Consider the following 20,315-nt stretch of genomic DNA (forward strand, 5'->3'; position numbering starts at 1 on the left):
TGTGTTCCTCTGTTGACCCAGTCTCTTCAACATCTTGTCTTTCCAGTTTGCAGGCCCTCAGGTTACATAGATGAAGCTGCTGTTTTGAAAACCACTGCCAGGGGTCCCGCAGCCTGCTGGCAGGGTGGACAACATAAAAAAGTCAAAAGTTGCTGTCCCTTCGACTTTCATGTCAAAGAAAGGACAAGGGGTGACATGATAGCAGTCTTCCAATATCTAAGGGGCTGCCACAAAGAAGAGGGGTCAACCTATTCTCCAAATCACCTGAAGGCAGGACAAGAAACTAATCAAGGAGAGAAGCAACCTAGAACTAAGGAGACATTGCCTGACAGTGAGAACAATTAATCAGTAGAACAGCTTGTCTCCAGAAGTTGTGGGTGATCCAACACTGGAGGTTTTTTAAAAAAAGAGACTGGAGAGCCATTTGAGCAGGCAGTTGGACTAGAAGATCTCCAAGGTCCCTTCCAACTCTGTTATTCTATTATGTGTCCCCCCCCTTCTCCCATTTCATGTGCTTGTTTTGTCCCATTGGGGCAAGAATTCTTCATTATCTCTTGACCCCAAGGAGTGAGGGATAAATATCTGAGTATCAAATATGTAATGGTGAGCGCAGCAATAAGATATCAGACTAGGTTGATGCATTGCATTAAACCATGGTTTTTCCTGAACTAGAAATTCCTTCAAAGTATAATGAACTAACCACAAGGATATTATATACTACTTCCTGTAAAAGTTGTTTGTTTCCATCTTTGGCAGAAGGGCTGATCATGGTTCAATCTCCAGAGTAATTCTGATGTTGAATTAAATTAGTGATGTATCTCACCAAGCTATGTTTTTACCATGGTTAATTACACATTTAGAGCTGGCTGCTCTAAAATATGATCACTTCCTAACTGCTGGTAATTAGATAATTTAAATAACTAAGGGACAGTATCTTAGCTCCTACAAAACTTACACTAAGGTATAGATGAGTACACAGGAAAAACATTGGTAGTAATATGTGGTGTAATGGTAGGCTGAGAGTCAGATTGGTGTAGTGGTTAGGGCACTGACCTAGAAACCAGTCCAGACTTAGACACAGAACCTAACTGGAGGAGTCTGGGCCAGTCCCTTTCTCTTGGCCCTAAAAAGAAGACAATGGCAAACAACGTCTGAAAATATTGCCAAGAAAACTGCAGGGACTAGTCCAGGCAGTCTCCAGGAGTCAAGACTGGCTCAAAGAAAACACATAAAAAAGTTAGCTTAAATTTGCAGAACAACATTCCCCACCAGTGCCTGCCAGATGTGAATGGACTTCATCTCCCAGAATGGGAGCCAGCATGGTCTTGCTGTTTAGGATTTCTGAAGAGCTGAAGTTCTAATTTTTTGGAGGGCACCAAATTGGGGGAGGTTAACGTAGGTAGTGTAAAGAAACACTGAAATAATTGCCTGTATTCTTATGAATTTTATATCTGCCAATTGCAGCCTTTCCATGTTGTCCGCAGATACATGGAAAAAGAGTATCTACAGATGTTCTTCTACCAGATAGGAGCTCTCCGGTTCTGAAGGCCACATCCCCTATGTTGATTATCAGTTTCTTGGCACGTAGTTTCAGCTGGCTCACGAACCACACCACCCTTTACATGACATATTGAGGGGTTGCAGTCCAAAAACAAGTGTTAACACCCACAAGAGAAGGTTGAAGTGCTTCTTTTGGCACTGAAAGACCTTCAGACCTGGGGAACTTAATGCAATCTGCAGGTCCCTGGCTTAGAAGAACTGTGTGGGCAGAAAGATACTTCTTGAAGATGCCTCCTAATTTCAAACACAAAAGGGAGAGAGGTTACTTGTGTGAAGGCCAGTAATTCAGAACATCCAATGATAAGCAACTTGGTATCTTGTAGATGTTCTGCCCTTTAGGTTCATTGATCCCACTGAGTAATGTCCAAGGCACCAGGAGAACAATAGGCTATTTATACAAATATGACCCACTTCTCCATTTCTATGTTCCTCTTCCGGTGGTCCATGATCAGCTTCACCACTGAGCTTCTGGATCCTCATATTCTGTTAAAGGCTTGAAATGTTGACTAAGCTAGAATTGGCTCCAATCATACATTGCCTTAAACCATAAATCTTAGTTCACAAACCACAAGGGTAGGATGCACCTAACATCTAAAGCTAATCCAAAGTAATCACATTATGTCTTTATGTGATGTATGAACCCGGTCTCAGCGCTGTTAGGATGCTTTAGTAGGCTTTCTCTCATGATATTGATTTCCTCCTAAATATATTTATTTATTTATAGTCCTTCAGTTGCAAAATTTACGGCTCTGCTAAAACTTCATATATCTTGCTAAGGGTACAGAATAATTTATCATTTGATAAAGGATTTTGCAGTTTAGGTAGGCTGCAGACTTACTGGATGGAAATGATGGGGCTCGGTTGTGGTCCTAAGTCAAGGACTAACTGTATTATGGCATCGATATTTTCAGCCGAGATGCACAAGTAACGAGGAGTGCTCCAACAGCAAAAATGTGTAGCCTGTGACAAGATAAAGACTACAAAGCTCTCGCAATAAATGACAACACGGGATTTGTAGCGCTGTTAAATCAACGTGTACCTGTCATAGGAACAATTAATTCTGTAGCTCGGAGCCAAATAAAAACATCAAGCATCTTGTTTTCTCCCTTTTTCCAATATCAAATGAGAATTCCAGACAAGTAGTTGCCATGAAATTGTGTTTGTTTTTTTGTCGCTGATACTCTAAGGTGCTCATCTGGAAGGCTTTTTTTTTCTTTTATACCTCTGAAAACTTTAGCTTTCCCACCAGCAAAAACGTGCCTCCTGAAATTGAATGATAAGGCATGCGGTACTTGCAAAGGTCCGGTTTTAATATATGCTGGATGAGGAAAGCAAAAGCAAGCCCAGAGCTGGCTTAGTCTTAAAAATGAAGGGGCCACATTGCCTTGCACAGGAAGATCAAATAAGCTGCAATAGGCCTCCATCTCTACTGACGGAAGAGCAAGATGAGAGCCAGTAGCAGCTCGCTGAAACTTGCCTGGGTGCCTCAAAAGGTTTCCAAGATATTGGCAGCATCTTTGGGCAATTATCTGGCAACTCAACCCTACCTTACGTTTGTCAGCCAATGGATTCTTCTTTTAAGCTGCATATCCAAAGTTAACTAGAATTTCTCTTTGCACAAGGAAGTTGAAAATTGATTCGAGTGGACGTATTTGAAATATTTCTGTGAAAAAAAGGCAAGAAAGGACTTTGAGTTTCCCTGGGGAATCTGATGTTTCCTTGTTAATTGAAAAATTGGGTTCTCTCTCTCTCTCTCTCTCTCTCTCTCTCTCTCTCTCTCTCTCTCTCTCTCTCTCTCTCTCTCTCTGCTGTTAAAGGACAGTAATCATTAATCTGAACTGCAAAACTGATATTCTGTTTTTTTTAAAAAAATATCAGAGTGACAGAGCAAGTAGTAACCTTTGCCCTGGCACTGGTGAGATTGAGATTGCATTTTTGAAAAGTATGTTGTGGATATAACAGAATAACAGCACTGGAAGGGACCTGGGAGATCTTCTAGTCCAATCCCCATTGGGAAATATTCTGAGGATCTAGGTTAAGTGGTGGTGGCACACACCACACATGCACACACTCAAAGTCTTACAATATATTAAAGCCTAAAGTCATTATTAAGACATACGGCATTGGACCCAGCTCATCAAATGCTTCAAGAGAATTGCTACTTTGCTTCTTCAAGAGAGGCTCCATATGTACAAGTATCCATTTATTCTGTCCTGTTGTTATCCTGTCCTAAATGTTTTAATACATTTATATGTTCACCGTCTTTTCCCAGGAAAGTTTTCCAAGTAAAATGCAAATGAAAAATAGAAGGCAAACAAAAAACACAAAGTGATATAAACGGATCAACGCTGCTCATTCTATGCAGAACAGTTGAAATCTGCACAACTTAGACAAACAGGGCAAGCATTTGTCTCTGTGTGAAAAAGAAAAAAGAAAAAAGAAGACATAATACGCATAATAAGAGACAGAATGTGCATATGGAAACCAAACGTGAATATATATATATATATATATATATATATATATATATATATATATATATATATATATATATATATATATTTGTCGCTGATACTCTTTAACATGCTCATCCTGAAGAGTCTTTTTCTTTTGTAGCTCTACAAGCTTTTCCCAGGAAAACTTTCAAATTATATATGTATGTATACATATACATATATGTGTGTGTAGTTGTGTATGTGTATATATGTATGTGTGTGTACACACACACACATATACATATATACATATATACATATACATATACATATACATATACATATACATATACATATACATATACATATATATATATATATAATTTAAAAACTGGAATCCCAGGTGTAGACATTAGAAATCAGTAAAAATAAAAACGATGAACTCCGGGATATAAGAAAAAAATCTTATCATTCAGCTTTTGCTCTGATGATGTCAACAGCTTGTTGACGAAAGCTCAGCAATAAAGAAGATTTTTTTCTTATATCTCAGAGTTCATCGTTTTTATTTTTACTGATTTCTGTTTTTGAGCACCTCGTCGGCCCAAATATGGGCGAAATCAGAAATGAGAGCAAAGAAGCTTGAAATAGCTGTATCAGTCTCCCTTTAATTCTTTGTCAGCAATCCAAATTTATTTAATAAATTTGTGTATGTAAGCAAGAAGAAACAAAAAGTATGAGATTCTGTACTCTGCAGCTCTAATGACTTTTCTGCCCCAGCTCCTGCCAATCTAGCAGTTCGAAAACATGCAAATATGAGTAAATAGGAATCATTCTGACGGGAAAGCAGCAGCATTCTGTACAGTCACTGAGAACACATGGCGACGGAAGCATCTTTGGACAAGGCTGGCCAGGAAATGGAGATGAGCACCGTCCCCTAGAACTGGACATGGCTGGACAAGGAAAACCTTTACGTTTTTTAAAATAACTTAAATGATTTTGATTAGCTTGTGCTCCTAGGGACTATAGAATTCTGTGATTTCTCAACACCAAGGCAGGCTGAGCAGTAATTTGGACTTTAAAGCAAGGATAACTAGTTCCAAAGGGTTTTTTTCCCCCTGCTATAAGGTTCAGTGGCATTTGAACTGTGGGGAAGTCAAGTAGGGTTTCTTTTTAAAACAGAATGGGGATGGAGGGAGAGGCTGGAAACTGCTAGTCCGTGGTAGCTAAAGTCCACTTTTCTGCAACTGCTATGCCTCAGATCTCCTGCAATGCAACTCCCATTTTCATGACCGTCAGCCAAAAATTAAACAAGGCAAATAGCCTACTAGCTGGGAATGGCCAATGCATTTCTATTACTAAGTAGTCCTCAGATTATTCATTTTGTGTCCATTCAAAGTTACAAAGGTGCTGGAAAAAGTGGCTTACAATTGGTCCTCACAGTTCATTCCAGCGAGTAAAAGCAGTTTTAATATCTTATCCATCTCTTAATACAACATCTACTCTTTCACTCCGTAACTCATCTCTTAACTGAAATAAATTAATAGATAAATCCAAAGTCTCATCATTTGTTTTCTATCAGCAAAGGTCCAACAAGGGAAATCAGATATGGGTGGTTTTCTATTTTAATCTTTATCAATTAACCCAGTCCTATATTCCTCCCCCAAATATTTAACAAGCTTACCTTTTACCACCACCAGTCCCCGAGCTTATTTTCTATTCACCTTTTATTTATTTATTTTGACCCAAGAATTTTTCAAAACTTTTAACAGACCTCAGCTGGATGAGTTTGGACCAGTTAGTGTCTCAGCCTAACAAGGTTATTGTTCTATGAAAAGCAGGAACAAAATAATGGCGAGATCTAAATTAATAATAAACAAGTAGAAAGCATTCTTCAAGGCTTTATATTTTGGCACATTTTTCTACCTGTTCTCTAGGATCTTTCTCACAAGATAGGATCAGCAACTTCCTTCCACACTATTCTTTGCAAGATTATTGTGTTGAGTGCTCAATTATTATTTGTATTCCTATTAATTTTTTTCCATTTAGTGTTTGGCTTTCTATGTTACTCTAGTGTTGATTTTTAAGACATATCTGAATGGATTTGTGCATCACCCTGAAGAATTTGCACTCCAAAAGTGTGATAGAAAGAGACTGAGAAGCTTCGGTCCTTATCCAAGCTCATAAATTCTTATTTAAGATAAAATAACAAAGGAAGATGAGGGTGGAGAACATTGCAAGAAAGCACCAAACAGGACTGAGCATGCTTAGCTTCCCTCTCACAAAATTCAGCCCTCTTTTGTCATCATTTCCATGCTTAGAGTAGCATTTGGTATGGAGGGAGAAAAACATGCCCTTTGAGAATTATTTTTTATAAATCATCTAAATCTGAAATCATGGTGATTTTTATCACACACACACACACACACGCACACACGCACACACAGTTTCTAACTTAAGTTGGAGTTATTTTTCTTTCTATTTGTTTCAGGACCTCTTCAGTCCAAATGTCTAGTAATATGCAGAACGTGGGTGGTGTCACCTCAGAAAGTCCCTTTTCTTTAATTTATTTTAAGAAAATTAATTCAATCATTTATTAATGAATTAAGTAAATCATAATTAATATATGTTTGTTTGTGAAAAATTATAAGGCCGCTCAATTTACTGTCAGTGACTCCAGGCAACCTACAAATAAATAAATATTTATTTATTTATGGTGACAATGGAAATTGCTATAGGGAGAGGGCTGAGAAATTCTTGTCCCGAAAGGAATGCATCCAAATGACTTAGGAGATACAGCAAAAGAGTTTGCAAACCACTGTGCGCAGCCTTAATTTTTAGTAATCCAAAAACTCTTTTTCATTTATTTATTTGGCTTGTTTTGTCCTCAGCTACCCACCCCTTATTAAATGAAATTAAATCAGAATACACAGTGATCCTCTCTGATCAATTACAAGCATGACCTGATTTACAATGGACTCTTAGAAAAATCTTTGTTCTGTTCCACTATTCCTAAATCCCACACAATTATATGTATGATTCTGATAGCAATAACTAAATAAGTTCTAGTTAATGACATTCTTGAAGAAGAGCCATCCCTGTAGCTGTGGTAATGCACACAGCATAATTGTTACACAATTCAGAATTGAAGATGATTTTTTTTAAAGACAACAGCAACTCCCACTTCAAAGAATCCTTAATGTACTCTGTTCAAGTATGGACTTTCCAAAAAGTTTCCAAAAAAACGTGGGGTGGGGATTTTATGTTTCGTAACCCTTTTCTGAGAATAGTAATTTGAGTAAAGGGAAACCAGTTGAAGGCAATCGTTCATTTGCAAGTGCTTTATGAAATATACAACCCAAGCACTGCAGTTTTACAACATTAAAATTATATTTTAAAAAATAAACAGGAGAAAAGCATCATGAGCAGACATCTTATATATGACACAATTATTCAGAAAAAAATCCCAATGAGTTCATTACAGCTTGCTGGCATGTTCTGATTGATTACTTCATTTATCAGAGACAAGAACAATCAATCAGTAGAACGGCTTGCCTGCAAAAGTTGTGGGTGCTCCATCACTGGAGGTTTTTAAGAAGAAATTGGACAATCATTTGTCTGAAATGGTATATTGGGCTTCCTGCTTGAGCAGGGGTTGGACTAGAAGACCTCAAAGGTCCCTTTCAACTCTGTTATTCCGTATTCTGTATTCTAAGTCTGTAGTGTGTACGGCATCCTACACACTTGTAAAAATATTTCTCATTGCAATATGAATAGGATGTCTGTGGAAGGAAGAAACATGAAGAGCAAAGAGTAGCATGCCGTTGTTTCCTTTGGATAGAGTAGCCCAATTCCCAGGGATCCACAATGGCTCTTGAGATCAACTTTCTATAATCAGATCCCTAGGATCTCTTTACAAAACAAAGACCTCTACCACACTACCTTTTAAGAGTATTCTAATAAAGCAGAATATAGTTTGTTTAGCTTCGATTGAAGGGTAAAGGTTGGACCCATCAGCTATGGGTTGTAAACCGTAGTTTACAACATAGCTGTACAAATAGTCCACAACTTACAACAGTTCATTTAATGACCGTTCATAGTTATAACGGCAGTGAAAAAATGACTAACGACCATTTTTCACACTTAGGGCCATTGCAGCATCCCCATGGACAAGATGATCAAAACCTGCACTCTTGCCAACTGATACATATTTATGACGGTCGCAGTGTCCCGGGGTCATGTGGTCCCCCTTTTGTGACCTTCTGACAAGCAAAGTCAAGGGGGAAGCCAGATTCACTGAACAACTGTGTCACTAACTGAACAACTACCGTGATTCATTTAACAATTGTGGCGAGAAAGATCGTAACATGGGGCAAAATTCGCTTAACATTGTGTCTCACACAGGAAAAGAAATCTGGGGCTCAATTGTGGCCGTAAGGCAAGGACTGCCTGTATTCTGTTTAAGGGCTGAATGGCACACTCAGTCAATCACTTTCTTTCAATTTGATGAAAAGGTTTAGTGTAACTTGCCACACAGTCCAACATATTTCCTAGAATTAAGAGTTGCACTGCCTCACAGTGGTGGAAAGAAAATACTGCCAAACTGTTCATCCGAGAGCGGGTGTTAACAGTGTACATCTTCTGCACACTTTTATAGGGAGCAAGCTCTAAGAAATGCCATGGAAGGTCAGTGCAAGCGTTTGCATCAGGGAATTGTGTCAAAAGTGCCTCCTCCTTCAACAGGGCAGGATGGGGTGGTTAGGCTATTTTTTCTTGCGTAAGAAAAGATTTCACATAACTCACTAAGAATAAGGCATAATGTTTCTTTCAATTGGGCATAATCTGTGGCATGAATCCAGGCACTTTATTAAGCTTTCTTAAACAAACCATCGTTTAATGAGGCACGTGCACCCACTTTAGTGCCCTAACCCACAAGGGAGGCAGCAATGTTGACAAGTTGTACAGTATTGTCATAACAACCCTCGCTATCTAAATACCAAGCACTTTGAATAATTTAAAGGGACATACTAATAAATTTTCATCATCATCCCTATTATATATAGGATTTAGGCCAGGAAGCTACACAGTTCCCCCCCCCCCACACACACACACAAACACACACAAAAACACACACACATACAACCAAAGACCAATTAGAATTATATCTATATAAATGCATATCTAGCTTGGCCTCCGAGGGACATTTGAATTCAGATCTTTTCATGGATTGATTTCAATATTTAAACTGCGGTAAAGTCAAAACCAACAGCCTGGGAACTCTGGGGTATTCTCCTGGTGAATTAATAGCCTGTATCTAAAAAGATCTTCTCCGACACCCCAAAGTAATTCTTCACTTCCTTGCTTTGAAAACAAAGCCATCCTGCTTTTGGGCATGACCTTGGAAAAGTAAATATATTTGTCAGCTCTGAGTTCACCCCATGCATTTAGCACAAATATTCACAAAAGGCAAGGCAGGGAAAAAGAAAAGAAAGAAAGCCGGTGACCCTAAGTGTGATTCTTAAGTATTCTGAGGACTCGGTTTTTGAGGATGATCAAGTTCTTTTGAATTATGCCAAAGGCTTGGAAAGAGGACAACAGGAATAAATCTTGCATATTTCTGTCATTACAAACACCATGATATTACAAGGTTGGAAATATACCTATCCTCTATCCTCTGCCCCAGTTAGATAATGGTCTGATGATTATTTAAACAAGTGTTCTACAGCTGGGAATCCCAACTAGAGGATTATTTAGAAATCCGGACTACTTGTAGCAATGTACTCTACATGCCTTGTGTCCTATGTTTTTCTATTGTTAAATATAGTTGCTGGTCACGTAATTGTATGACATAAATGTTACACTAATGTAGAACACATTTTAATTACTAGACAAAAATGAAATATTGTGGTGCGTTTTCCTTTTGTCTTTTCCTTTTTCAGAGGGGAAAAGAGTGGGGGGGAACCAGCCTATGCTTGTTTCTCTAGCAGGTTAATTCATTAAAGCACTGGAGCCCCTGAATGAAATATAAGTTTCTGGCAGACAGACAAGTCCCCGTGGGATTGCTCAGAGTAGGACCTCCCATGGCATTCTAGACAACCAGCAAAAAGATGGGGAGGAGACCTCTGCTATAGCAAAAAAAAAACGTACCAATGATTAAATACAAAAGTTTGCTTACATTTACTGTATTGTATATGGTAGATCTTTCATCATCAGGAACTAGACTCATGTGCTCTGTTGAAACTAATTCTCCATTTGAAGGGCTGTCAGTCCTGCATTTGAAAATATCCTTCTTTTGATGGACTGTCAATTCCAAGTCTTAAAATATCAACAAACTCTAAGAAGGAAGACCGGGACCTTGAAGTTGTTGGACTTGAGATCAGCTTTTGCTGCCTTCCTGGAGAACCCATCCATATTTGTTTCATTCTGCTTGGCAGAGATAAAGAAGTGGATTCTTATTGTCTTCTCTCAGGATAGGTCACTAAATTCTCAATTTAGCCACCAGTTTGGGATAGGTTCATTGCCTCCTATACAGGTAAAGGTAAAGGTTCCCCCGCACATGCGTGCTAGTCGTTTCCGACTCTAGGGGCTGGTACTCATCTCCGTTTCAAAGCCGAAGAGCCAGTGTTTGTCTGAGGACGTCTCCGTGGTCATGTGGCCGGCATGACTAGACGCCAAAGGCGCACGGAACGCTGTTACCTTCCCACCGTAGTGGTCCCTATTTTTCTACTTGCATTTTTACGTGCTTTCGAACTGCTAGGTTGGCAGAAGCTGGGATGAGTAACAGGCGCTCACTCTGCTACACGGCACTCGGGATTCGACCCGCCAAACTGCCGACCTTCTGATCAACAAGCTCAGCGTCCTAACCCACTGAGCCACCGCGTCCCTTATATATAGTCAGATCCAAACTTAGTTGGCTGATGAAGTAGGACCTGCTATTCGCTATGACAAATTAGCAATGGGCAATAAGGTGGTCTCATTTATATCACCGTGTGCAGGAGTAGGTGACAAGGAGTAGCAATCATCTTGCTAACTGGGCTTTCCTCCAACAAATCATGGTTTAGCACAAACCCTGTGAACGCTGTCTTAGGGTATCCAGCAGCGTTTGTTTTTTTTTAAAAAGATCCTTGCTTTATCTCATTTTAGCAGGGATACATAGGTTTTGTCTTTGCGTATAAATATATTTGTTAAAGGGAAAAAGAAGAGACGACACTGAGTCCTATCAAAAAAGTAACTACATGGTATCTGTACCAAAGAAAGTCAGAAGTTACTATTTTCAAGAGTTCATATTTCCTGTTGTCTACAGGCTGTAATTTTGCTTCTTCTCCCCTTTTCCTCTTTTTTCTCTTTATCCCCTTTTTCTTGTATTTTATATTTTCCTGAATTTCAATAAAGTTGTAAAAAAATAAAAAAAAAGTAACTAAATTGCTGTCCTCCAAACAGCTTTCTACACTGGAGGTTAAGAGGTACCCGGGAGTGTTTTGACTGGTGTAACTGTTATGAGACCCCTGACCAGGTGTGGGAAGTCTCTCAAGAATACAAGCCAGAAAAGCAGGCTGTGGCTTCTAAAGATGTTTTGCAACGTGTGTGGAAAAACCCCACAGCAGACAGTTCCCACCCAGAGCCAATGTGGAGGCTACCCTCTCAGGGACAAACCTGCCATTCCAATGGCTTCCTTCTTCTGGCCCGGAATGACAGCCTGGCATGTGTGTATTCAGCTGGATCTCCACCTTTCTGGGACAAGAAGTTGACACAGTTGACCTCCCTCTGTTTTTTCCTGCCCTTAACATGACACCCTGGTTCTCTTCCCCTGCTCCGCCACACTGGAGGCAAATCTCTCCGATGTAGGTCAGTTCCTGTCAACAGAACTCATTTCCTGCTGCTCATCATCTAAGCACATTATTTTTGAAGGGCTGCCAAAGAGGGGAGGCATACAGCCCCATTTCTGGATTAAGAGAGACCTCCAAGAAGCTCTTTTGATGGATGTTCACCTCGTAACGTAATACCCCAAGTGGTTAAAAGCTCAGACGAGATTTTTTTTTCTTTCTCTTCTCGCCCAATAGGGATTTTCAATTTTTCTTTTCCGAAAGTCAGCATTCCATGCTTACTGGCCATTCTTATGGGCGTTTTATTTTAGGTCTCACCCAGACTCACTCTGTGAGCGGTTCCTACATATAATGCAGGTATTCCTCGACTTACAACAGTTCACTTAGCGACCGCTCAAAGCGACAACAGCACTGAAAAAAATGTGACTCAGGACCGCTTATGACCATTGCAGCCTTCTCGTGCTCATGGGATCACAGTTCTGACGCTTGGCAACTGACTCCTATTTATGACGGCTGCAGTATCCCGGGGTCATGTGATCACCTTTGGCCAACTTTTGCCAAGCAAAGTCAATGGGGAAGCCAGATTCACTGAACAACTGTGATACTAGCTTAACAACTGCAGTGGTTCGCTTAACACCTGTGGAAAGAAAGAGTGTAAAATAGGACAAAACTCAGTCAATGACTGTCTTGCTTAGCAACAGAAATTTTGGGCTCAGCTGTGGTCCTAAGTTGAGGACTACCTGTATTATTTTATTTTATTATTTTATTTAAGTAGGTTCTTGTTGCTTTAGACCAGCGGGCTTCAAATTTGGCCCTTTTATGACTTGCAAACTTCAACTCCCAGAATTCCTCAGCCAGGTACACATGCCTGGCTGAGGAATTCTGAGAGTTGAAGTCCGCAAGTCATAAAAGGGCCAAGTTTGAAGACCCCCTGCTTTAGACTTTGAAGAAAAAAAAATCCAGCTTCTTCACAGTTACGGGCTTTCCTCAAACAGGCTTCATACTTTTCCTTTTAGTGGCTCGATTTGGATATAATTTCTCCCAAGGCACACCACCTAGGTTTGCTCTTAGAAATGCTGTGCCAAAAACTGTTCCTCCAATTTTCCAAACATTTCATTTCTTCCCAGAGAAAGAGCTTTCTGGTTTTCAACCTCATTCTCAGGGTGCTTGAAAATGTAATTGGTAGGACTGGATACCTTGTGTAGGTACAGGGAATTCTTGACCTGTGACTACAGTTGGGACCAGATTTCCTGTTAGTAAGCATCAGGACCAATTTTATTGTCTTTTTTTGTCACAGTTGTTAAGCGAATCACTGAAGTTTCTAAGCGAGTCACGTGGTCATTAAGTGAATCTAGCTTCCCCCCCCCATGGTCAGAAGCTGGCTGGGAAGGTCACAAATGGGGATTACATGACCGTGAGCCATCGCAATTGTCATAAATACAGGCCAGTTGCCACTGGGGATGCTATGGCAGTTATAAGGACCATTTGCAAGGACCAGTTGTGAGTTACTTCTTTTTAGTGCCGTTGTAACTTCAAATGGTAGTAAGTTGAGGGCTACTTGTAGATAGTAGTACCTAGCTAATATTGATTCAATAATAATAATAATAATAATAATAATAATAATAATAATAACAACAACAACAACAACAAAAATAGAAATAATAGAGTTGGAAGGGACCTTGGAGGTCATCTAGTCCAACCCCCTGCTCAGGCAGGAAACCCTATACCATTTCAGACAAATGGCTGTCCAGTCTCTTCTTAAAAACCTCCAGTGTTGGAGCATTCACAGCTTCTGGAGGCAGGTAGTTCCACTGGTTAATTGTTCTAACTCTCAGGAAATTTCTCCTTTGTTCTAGGTTGCTTCTCTCCTTGATTAGTTTCCATCCATTCCTTCCTTGTCCTGCCTTCATGGGCTTTGGAGAATAGCTTGACTCCGTCTTCTTTGGGGCAGCCCCTGAGATATTGGAACACTGCTATCATGTCACCCCTCACTCTTCTCTTCGTTAAACTACACATACCCAATTCCAGCAACCATTCCTTATATGGTTTAGCCTCCAGTCTCCTAATTATCTGATCAAAGACATCTTCCTAATACCGTGTTTCCCGGAAAATAAGACCCAACCGGAAAATAAGTCCTAGGGTGATTTTTCAGGATGCTCGTAATATAACCCCCACCCCAAAATAAGCCCCAGTTAAGATTGTCAACCAGATGGTTGCATTTAGTACCATATTTCTCTGAATATAAGCCCTAACCAGAAAATAAGCCCAAATGCATCTTTTGGAGCATAAATTAATATAAGACCTGGTCTTATTTTGGGGAAACATGGGTATTTGAACGGGAAATCCTGTGGAAATGCCAGCACTAGGAAGCTGAAAAAACATCTCAAAAGAAAAACAATCAAACCACTTTCTGTATTGTTATCAAGAAAACTTATAGACATACCCCTCAATTTATCAGCCATCAGTAATGGAGACTTTCTTTAGTTAAAAAAATAATACTTGATGACTGAAAGATGGTATTGTTTGCTCTTCTAGAGTTTTGCTTGCATTTTGATCATTTCTTTAAGGTTAATTATGGCCCCTGCGGGTCATTTGAATCTGGATAGAGCAGAGGAATTATCCAATGGTTAATTCAATCTATTTATTTTCCAAAACAGAGCTGGGCAGCTTTTCAACTGTCCACTAGGAAGTGGACAGTACAAGTAACCAGTGGGACAGAAGTTGCCTTCAGAAGTTGTGGGTGCTCCATCACTGGAGGGTTTTAAGAAGAAATTGGGCAACCATTTGTCTGAAATGGTACAGTATCTCATGCTTGAGTAGGGGATTGTACTAGATGACCTCCAAGGTCCCTTCCAACTCTGATGATGTTCTATGTTTGATAACTTTGTATTCAGCTACCCAAGACAGTCCTAGCTGAACCCCAACCATATCACTATCTACATCAGGGGTCTTCAAACTTGGCAACTTTAAGACTTGTGGACTTCAACTCCCAAAATTCCTCAGCCAGGCACGCTGGCTGAGGAATTCTGGGAGTTGAAGTCCACAAGTCTTAAAGTTGCCAAGTTTGAAGACCCTTGATCTAGATCCAACCATGCTTAGCTTTTTGAGATGATTCTGGCACTGCCACCTAGCTGGGCATCTTGGCACAGGGAGTGACGCCCCCCCCCCCCATCTACAGTGGCTGAGATGCTGACTGGACAAGAGAGACTGCCCTACTCCAGTGGCAATATGTATTTATTTCTTTATTCAATTTGTAAGGCTGCCCATCTGCTATTTAGCTATTGCTCTTAGGCTAAGCTCCTCGGACAAGCGCTGGCTCTTCGGCTTTGAAACGGAGATGAGCACCGGCCCCCAGAGTCAGAAACGACTAGCACGCATGTGTGGGGGAACCTTTACCTTTACTTAGGCTAAGGCAAAGCCTACTACTGCATTGTGCAGATGAGTTCGCTGGGCAGCCTGCCTCCAGTTCCTCTATTGCATTACAATGTTCTCTCTTTGCTCTTCCTAACCAAACGTTTAAAAAAAATGGGCTGCTCCCAAATGCTTTACCACTGAGCTCTATTCCCGTAGCAGGAAGTAAGTAAAACAGTTGCTTCGCCTTGCAATAAGCTCATTACTGGAAAGAGCCAGAAGGGAAGTGAGGAAAGAATAAAGAGCTATAACTAAGCCTATTAGAAAGCAGCTCACAAGCAACCGGGGGTATAGCTCAGTGGTAGAGCATTTGACTGCAGATCAAGAGGTCCCCAGTTCAAATCTGGGTGCCCCCTCTTTTTTTCTCTCACCGTCTTCAAAAATACAATTATGTAAAATTACCTCTTACTTAACGTGCGCATTAAAAAAAAAATTCTCCCAAAGGCAAAGCTCCAGTGCATGCCAGTAAAATACAAAGCAACCTTTTTTTTCATTTTCTTTCCACTGAATAAGCTTTCTTCAGGGAACTGGCATTCTCCAAGGAAATAGCTTACTTTTTTTCTACACAATTGACTTACACACAAGTTACTGATCTTTGGCTTAAGCTCAGCCGGTGGAACACAGCCCCCAAATCTACATGAGTGTGTTTTCCTACTCAGTTACTCGCGTCTGCTTACAGTGGTTCTGCTGAACATTTTCTTAGGGCCACCTTAGTTTCTCTCCCTTTCCTTTCTCAGCACGCTCCCAGGCTTATTCTGAGCCTTTTCTCATTGGCCATTTTATAGGGACCCCAAATTCCCTTAGTAAACTGAACTTTCCCTGGGGTAATGAGGCCGTGGGCTTATGTCACTTTCAGCCCAGCTTCTTCTTCCTTTTTTTTAAATATAATTTTAATTGTATTAAATATAGCAAAATCAATTTTGCGGTTTAATCATTTTAATTATTAAAAATTTAAACTGAATAGTCAATAATTTAAAAATTAAAAATGTTATTTTTTTTATTAGGGATTTTTACAGGAGTCAAAGTTATGTAAAGTCTGATGTCGTTGTTAAAGCAACAGGCTAGAAACCAGGAGCTGATGAGTTCTAGTACTGCCTTGGGCATGAAGCCAGCTGGGTGATCTTGAGCCAGACACTTTCTCTCAGCCCTAGGAAGGAGGCAATGGGAAACCATTTCTGCAAAAAAAAACTTGTCAAGAAAAGTACAGGGACTTGTCCAGCTCATGTCTGAAAATCAGACATGACTGAATGGAAGGGGGGGGAAGTAAAAGATAAACATAAAAAAAAATATCAAAGGAATGAGATTAAGAAAGGAAGAAATTTAAGAAGTGGTTTCTGACCTTTATAGACAGAGTATCACTCCACCCCTTTTAAGATTACATAGGTCAAAATTTATGTTAAGTGAGACGTTTGTTAAGTGAGTTTTGCCCCATTTTACAACCTTTCTGGCCTCAGTTGTTCAGTGAATCACTGCAGTTGATGTTAGTAACCCAGTCGTTAAGTGAATATTGTCAGAAGGTCGCAAACATGACTTTGGGACACTGCAACCGTCATAAATACGAACCATTTGCCAAGCATCTGAATCTTGGTCACGTGCCCATGGGGATGCCGCAAAAGTCCCAACTGTTTAAAAACGGTCATAAGTCACTTTTTTCCCAGTGCTTTTGCACCTTTGAAAGGTTACTAAACTGTTTTAAGTTGAGGACTACTTGTCTTACAAAGTTCACTTCCTCCCCTAGTCTCAACCATTACTTTCAACCCAGCTTCTAAGCATCCCTGTTCTTCCCTCGCTTCTGTTCACAACTGAAGCCATCACACAACTGCTATTTTTGCTTTCCACTCCTGTCAAGTCCCTCCACACCTGAAGAGGAAGGAGACTTATCAAGAAGGTATGTCCTTGATATGGTCCTGGGTTGTTTGTTTATTTATTTAGGTACCGATTTATCACGCAGGACTGGTGAATTCTAAGAGTTAAAAAATCCACACATCTTGGTCCTGGGGAGTTCGTTCGTTCGTTCTTTCTTTCTTTTTCTTTCTTTCTTTCTACCTACCTACCTACCTACCTACTGAAAGGATTTTATTGTGCTTATGGTTTTAGTATAAGTTTGACATTAGCAGCTATTTTATATACAGTAACCATTTTATATTGACACTTGTACTGTTATCATGTAATCATTGTTTAGTTAGTTTGTACACATTATTTTGTAGTCAATTGCCTGGCCAGATGCTTTATGTATATTGGAAAAGTAAAAGCCTCATATTAAAGGGGAGGGGGAAAAGGAGTTACAGATGGAGCCTGGGTTGCTGTGTATGAGTCATCATCTAAGAATTATTTTTTCTGTACCTTTTGGTTCCCAGTACCAAGACCAGATCTCTTTTGTTCTGGAAAGGTATAAAAGGTGGAAGACATCTTTCCTGGTTGTTGCCTTCATCTCTCTCGACCAGCCACGAAGAGAGATGTGGCCACCCAACTCTATTTTGATCAAAATAAAAGTTGTTTGCTTGTTGAAACCTCGGCTCGGGAGTTTCTTTGGCTCTTTTAAATTGCTGAGTAACGCTGGGGCAATTGTGAGACTTACACAAAACCTTACACTGCCTACCTACCTACCAATTTATCACTCAGGGTTGGGGAATTCTGAGAGTGGAAAAAATCCACACATCTGGAAGCTGCCAAGATTGGAAAAAAACGCTGCTTTAGGACTGCCAAACCTGCGCTGCAAAACTCCCAATGGCCGACAGGGGGGGGTACTACAACGAGCCTTTTCTTCTCTCTTTGCTGCCCTCTTGCGGTGTGGGACCCTCAGGACAACTCCATCATCAACCTGCCGAGAGCCACGTGGAATGTACAGGAAGGTGGACGTCGCTCCCAGCGCTCTCGATTCAACCTTTTGCTCTGTACTATGAGGCGCTGGGGAAGAAATGGAGGTAGTGACAGATTTTATTTTCCTGGGCTCCAAGATCACTGCAGATGGGGACTGTAGCCAAGAAATTAAAAGACGCTTGCTCCTTGGGAGGAAAGCCATGACAAATCTAGACAGCACACTAAAAAGCAGAGACATCACCCTGTCAACAAAAGTGCGTATAGTCAAGGCTATGGTCTTCCCAGTTGCAATGTATGGCAGTGAAAGCTGGACCATAAGAAAGGCTGAGCGCCAAAGAATTGAGGCCTTTGAACTATGGTGCTGGAGAAGACTCCTGCGAGTCCCTTGGACTGCGAGGCGATCAAACCGGTCAGTCCTAGAGGAGATCAATCCTGACTGCTCTTTAGAAGGCCAGATCCTAAAGTTGAAACTCAAATACTTTGGCCACCTAATGAGAAGGAAGGACTCACTGGAGAAGAGCCTAATGCTGGGAAAGTTGAGGGCAAGAGAAGAAAGGGACGACAGAGAATGAGGTGGCTGGATGGAGTTACTGAAGCAGGAGGCGTGAGCTTAAATGGACTCCAGAAGATGGTAGAGGACAGGAAGGCCTGGAGGAACATTGTCCATAGGGTCGCGATGGGTCGGACACGACTTCGCAACTAACAACAACAACAACATGCGGCGCTGACTAAAGAGATCCTGGACGGAAACCTTTCTTCGCCAAAAGTTGCCTCAGGATCCGTCCCCTTCTTAGGCCTTACGCGTTTGACCGGGGCAGCTGACGTCACAGCCCCGGCTCCACTGCAAGTCGTGGCAGCCAAGTCGGCTTAGGACGGAGGTCAGCGTCTCGTGCGGACCCAACTCCGCGCGTGCGCTGAGTCAAAAAAAAAAGGCAGCATGGGAGCTTCTCTCTGTCGTTTTCGCAGCTCTACGGACCGGAAAAGCGCGCTCCCTGCTCTCCCCCCCCCGCCGCCTTTCCTTTCCTCGCCGCGTTGGCGGTTCGTCCTTTCGTCACTTCCGGCGCCTGCCCCTGCTGGGACCCGGAAGTGGAGGATGGGTGAGGTGTTGGGATTTCCCCGGCAACCGGCGATCGGCCCCGGGGAGACCGCAGAGGAGGCGAAGGAGGTAAAGAGCGGGCCGGAGGGGCGGTTGCTCTCCAGCTTGGCTTCCAGGGCCGGCCTGGGCGCTCTGGTAAAAGAGGAAGAGGAGGGGTCGGAAGGCGGCAGTCGGGTCACAGAGCTGCCGGTTGCCCCGGCTCTCGCCAACGCCGTTGCCTGGGAGACGGGCCCTGTCCCTGAAGCGCGCTCGCGCCTCTGCCGACCAGAAATCAGGAGGAGCCTTCGCAGGCAAGCCCCATGGGCTTTGTGGTTGCCGGGGATTGGACCAATCCTTGGGACACCAAGTTGATCTGTTTTCCAGAGGAGCGTAGATTACAGTTCCCATCATCCCCGTGTTGGTTTAGTTCGGGGGGTCCTCAAACTTGGCCCTTTTATGACTCGTGGACTTCAACTCCCAGAATTCCTCAGCCAGGCACGCTGGCTGAGGAATTCTGGGAGTTGAAGTCCACGAGTCATAAAAGGGCCAAGTTTGAAGACCCCTGATTTAGTTGGTTTCAACGTTGGCCACTTGGAAATGGGCGGACTTCAATTCCCAGAATCCCCCTTGGCTGGGGAACGCTGGCTTGGAAACCCACCCATCTCAGAGTGGCCAAAGTTGAGAAGCACTGGGGGAAAGGCACAGAAGCACGTTCTTCTACCCAGAAAGCCAGATGTCAGTGAGAAAGGTTTAATTTAGCTTTTTTTTCCTCCTTTCCTACCTTTATCTTCTTTCATTGTGCTTGATCTTAGGCCATAAAGACAGGTAGTCCTCGACATACGACCACAATTGAGCCCAGAATTTATGTTGCTCAGTGAGAAATTTGTTAAGGGAGTTTTGCCCCATTTAATGGCTTTTCTTGACACCGTTGTTAAGTTAAAAACTGCAGTTAAGTTAGCAACACGGTTGTTAAGTGAATCTGGCTTTGCTTGTCAAAAGGTCGCAAGAGGTGATCACATGACCCCTGGGACACTGCAACTGTCATAAATATGAGTCAGTTGCCAAGCATCCAAATTTTGATCATTTGACCATGGGGATGCTGCTACAGTCATAAGTGTGAATAATGGTCATAAGTCCCTTTTTTCAGTGGCGCTCAGGAATATGTACAGCTTGTACTGAGAAAATGTTTTAATT

At 41.5% G+C, this 20,315-nt stretch overlaps 1 protein-coding gene across 3 annotated transcripts in view; it reads left to right on the forward strand.

The window, feature by feature from the left end:
* The first annotated feature begins 19,125 nt into the window (after positions 1-19,125).
* ENTPD4 (ectonucleoside triphosphate diphosphohydrolase 4) overlaps positions 19,126-20,315 on the forward strand; it is a 36,001-nt gene continuing 34,811 nt past the window's right edge. For all 3 annotated transcript variants that reach the window (XM_081333475.1, XM_081333474.1, XM_081333473.1), the window contains exon 1: positions 19,126-19,211. The gene's annotated coding sequence lies outside the window, so the exon portion shown is untranslated. The remainder of the gene's footprint in view (positions 19,212-20,315) is intronic.

This window comes from Vipera berus, assembly GCF_964194415.1.
Source record: "Vipera berus genome assembly, chromosome: 8".
Lineage (NCBI taxonomy): Eukaryota > Metazoa > Chordata > Lepidosauria > Squamata > Viperidae > Vipera > Vipera berus.